This window comes from Phytophthora infestans, genomic scaffold (assembly GCF_000142945.1).
Source record: "Phytophthora infestans T30-4 supercont1.7 genomic scaffold, whole genome shotgun sequence".
NCBI lineage: Eukaryota > Oomycota > Peronosporomycetes > Peronosporales > Peronosporaceae > Phytophthora > Phytophthora infestans.
In genome coordinates, this window is record NW_003303752.1 from 2,407,776 (window position 1) to 2,411,716 (window position 3,941).

Sequence of the window (3,941 nt, forward strand, 5' to 3'; positions counted from 1 at the left end):
TTGACCCCGGGTCACTCGCGTGACAGGCGGGTATACTAACCACTATACTAACGAGAATTCGTACAACACAACTCGCCATACAAATTTCAACACAAAACAACCAGACGCACAAAACGACGCATCGCACGCGCGTCAAACGGCGCCAGCCTGCTCCACCACATCCGCCTCTGCACCTTCAGCCTTACTTCGAGCGGACTCAGCCACTGTGCAATCCACGAGCACCTGCCATGACAAACAGCTTTACTCCTCTCGCATGACTCCACCACGTCGCTCCGACGGATTCAGTCACGCCTCAAAGGGCTCGTGACCAGTCTCCTCACGGTCAAGACGCCGTACGTCGCGTGTCGATCTAGATACAACGGTACCAGTTGTCGCACAAGACGAAGTTCGGGATCAAGTCCTGTGACGAGTGTTCTGTCCGCTATTGCAATAGGTGTAGCTCGCGCGCCAGCCGTGCGTTGCCTAAAGGAGGCGAAACGTGTGTGGAAGACTGCCGTTGGGCGCAATACGACAAAACAAGGTGGCAGTATGGGCGCAGCAGAGCAAAAGAAGCTTCCCGTCCGGGAATTGAACCCGGGTCACCCGCGTGACAGGCGGGTATACTAACCACTATACTAACGAGAATTCGTACAACCACAACTCGCCATACAAATTTCAGCACAAAAACAACCAGACGCACAAAACGACGCATCGCACGCGCGTCAAACGGCGCCAGCCTGCTCCACCACATCCGCCTCTGCACCTTCAGCCTTACTTCGAGCGGACTCAGCCACTGTGCAATCCACGAGCACCTGCCATGACAAACAGCTTTACTCCTCTCGCATGATTCCACCACGTCACTCCGACGGATTCAGTCACGCCTCAAAGGGCTCGTGACCAGTCTCCTCACGGTCAAGACGCCGTACGTCGCGTGTCGATCTAGATACAACGGTACCAGTTGTCGCACAAGACGAAGTTCGGGATCAAGTCCTGTGACGAGTGTTCTGTCCGCTATTGCAATAGGTGTAGCTCGCGCGCCAGCCGTGCGTTGCCTAAAGGAGGCGAAACGTGTGTGGAAGACTGTCGTTGGGCGCAATACGACAAAACAAGGTGGCAGTATGGGCGCAGCAGATCAAAAGAAGCTTCCCGTCCGGGAAATTGAACCCGGGTCACCCGCGTGACAGGCGGGTATACTAACCACTATACTAACGAGAATTCGTACAACCACAACTCGCCATACAAATTTCAGCACAAAAACAACCAGACGCACAAAACGACGCATCGCACGCGCGTCAAACGGCGCCAGCCTGCTCCATCACATCCGCCTCTGCACCTTCAGCCTTACTTCGAGCGGACTCAGCCACTGTGCAATCCTCGAGCACCTGCCATGACAAACAGCTTTACTCCTCTCGCATGACTCCACCACGTCGCTCCGACGGATTCAGTCACGCCTCAAAGGGCTCGTGACCAGTCTCCTCACGGTCAAGACGCCGTACGTCGCGTGTCGATCTAGATACAACGGTACCAGTTGTCGCACAAGACGAAGTTCGGGATCAAGTCCTGTGACGAGTGTTCTGTCCGCTATTGCAATAGGTGTAGCTCGCGCGCCAGCCGTGCGTTGCCTAAAGGAGGCGAAACGTGTGTGGAAGACTGCCGTTGGGCGCAACACGACAAAACAAGGTGGCAGTATGGGCGCAGCAGATCAAAAGAAGCTTCCCGTCCGGGAATTGAACCCGGGTCACCCGCGTGACAGGCGGGTATACTAACCACTATACTAACGAGAATTCGTACAACCACAACTCGCCATACAAATTTCAACACAAAAACAACCAGACGCACAAAACGACGCATCGCACGCGCGTCAAACGGCGCCAGCCTGCTCCATCACATCCGCCTCTGCACCTTCAGCCTTACTTCGAGCGGACTCAGCCACTGTGCAATCCACGAGCACCTGCCATGACAAACAGCTTTACTCCTCTCGCATGATTCCACCACGTCGCTCCGACGGATTCAGTCACGCCTCAAAGGGCTCGTGACCAGTCTCCTCACGGTCAAGACGCCGTACGTCGCGTGTCGATCTAGATACAACGGTACCAGTTGTCGCACAAGACGAAGTTCGGGATCAAGTCCTGTGACGAGTGTCCTGTCCGCTATTGCAATAGGTGTAGCTCGCGCGCCAGCCGTGCGTTGCCTAAAGGAGGCGAAACGTGTGTGGAAGACTGCCGTTGGGCGCAATACGACAAACAAGGTGGCAGTATGAGCGCAGCAGAGCAAAAGAAGCTTCCGCGTCCGGGAATTGAACCCGGGTCACCCGCGTGACAGGCGGGTATCCCTAACCCACTATTCCTAACGAGAATTTCGTACAATCCACCAGCTCGCCATACAAATGTCAACACAAAAAACAACCCAGGCCGCACAAAAGAGGCATTGGCACGGGGGTCAAACGGCCGCCAGCCTGCTCCACCACATCCGGCTTCTGCACCTTCGGCCTTATTTGGAGCGGATTCAGCCCACTGTGCAATCCACGAGCACCGGCCAGAACAAACAGCTTTACTCCTCTCGCATGATTCCACCACGTCGCTCCGACGGATTAAGTCACGCCTCAAAGGGCTCGTGACCAGTCTCCTCACGGTCAAGACGCCGTACGTCGCGTGTCGATCTAGATACAACGGTACCAGTTGTCGCACAAGACGAAGTTCGGGATCAAGTCCTGTGACGAGTGTCCTGTCCGCTATTGCAATAGGTGTAGCTCGCGCGCCAGCCGTGCGTTGCCTAAAGGAGGCGAAACGTGTGTGGAAGACTGCCGTTGGGCGCAATACGACAAACAAGGTGGCAGTATGAGCGCAGCAGAGCAAAAGAAGCTTCCCGTCCGGGAATTGAACCCGGGTCACCCGCGTGACAGGCGGGTATACTAACCACTATACTAACGAGAATTCGTACAACCACAACTCGCCATACAAATTTCAACACAAAAACAACCAGACGCACAAAACGACGCATCGCACGCGCGTCAAACGGCGCCAGCCTGCTCCACCACATCCGCCTCTGCACCTTCAGCCTTACTTCGAGCGGACTCAGCCACTGTGCAATCCACGAGCACCGGCCATGACAAGCAGCTTTACTCCTCTCGCATGATTCCACCACGTCGCTCCGACGGATTCAGTCACGCCTCAAAGGGCTCGTGACCAGTCTCCTCACGGTCAAGACGCCGTACGTCGCGTGTCGATCTAGATACAACGGTACCAGTTGTCGCACAAGACGAAGTTCGGGATCAAGTCCTGTGACGAGTGTTCTGTCCGCTATTGCAATAGGTGTAGCTCGCGCGCCAGCCGTGCGTTGGCTAAAGGAGGCGAAACGTGTGTGGAAGACTGTCGTTGGGCGCAATACGACAAAACAAGGTGGCAGTATGGGCGCAGCAGAGCAAAAGAAGCTTCCCGTCCGGGAATTGAACCCGGGTCACCCGCGTGACAGGCGGGTATACTAACCACTATACTAACGAGAATTCGTACAACCACAACTCGCCATACAAATTTCAACACAAAAACAACCAGACGCACATAACGACGCATCGCACGCGCTCCACCACATCCGCCTCTGCACCTTCAGCCTTACTTCGAGCGGACTCAGCCACTGTGCAATCCACGAGCACCGGCCATGACAAGCAGCTTTACTCCTCTCGCATGATTCCACCACGTCGCTCCGACGAATTCAGTCACGCCTCAAAGAGCTCGTGATCAGTCTCCTCACGGTCAAGACGCCGTACGTCGCGTGTCGATCTAGATACTACGGTACCAGTTGTCGCACAAGACGAAGTTCGGGATCAAGTCCTGTGACGAGTGTTCTGTCCGCTATTGCAATAGGTGTAGCTCGTGCGCCAGCCGTGCGTTGCCTAAAGGAGGCGAAACGTGTGTGGAAGACTGCCGTTGGGCGCAACACGACAAAACAAGGTGGCAGTATGGGCG

The 3,941-nt window shown here is 55.4% G+C and overlaps 1 non-coding gene across 1 annotated transcript; it reads right to left on the reverse strand.

The window, feature by feature from the left end:
- Positions 1–2,260: 2,260 nt before the first annotated feature.
- On the reverse strand, positions 2,261–2,335 carry PITG_26165. Its single transcript has one exon. It is a non-coding gene; the product is annotated as a tRNA-Asp (tRNA).
- Between the last annotated feature and the right edge of the window lie 1,606 nt (positions 2,336–3,941).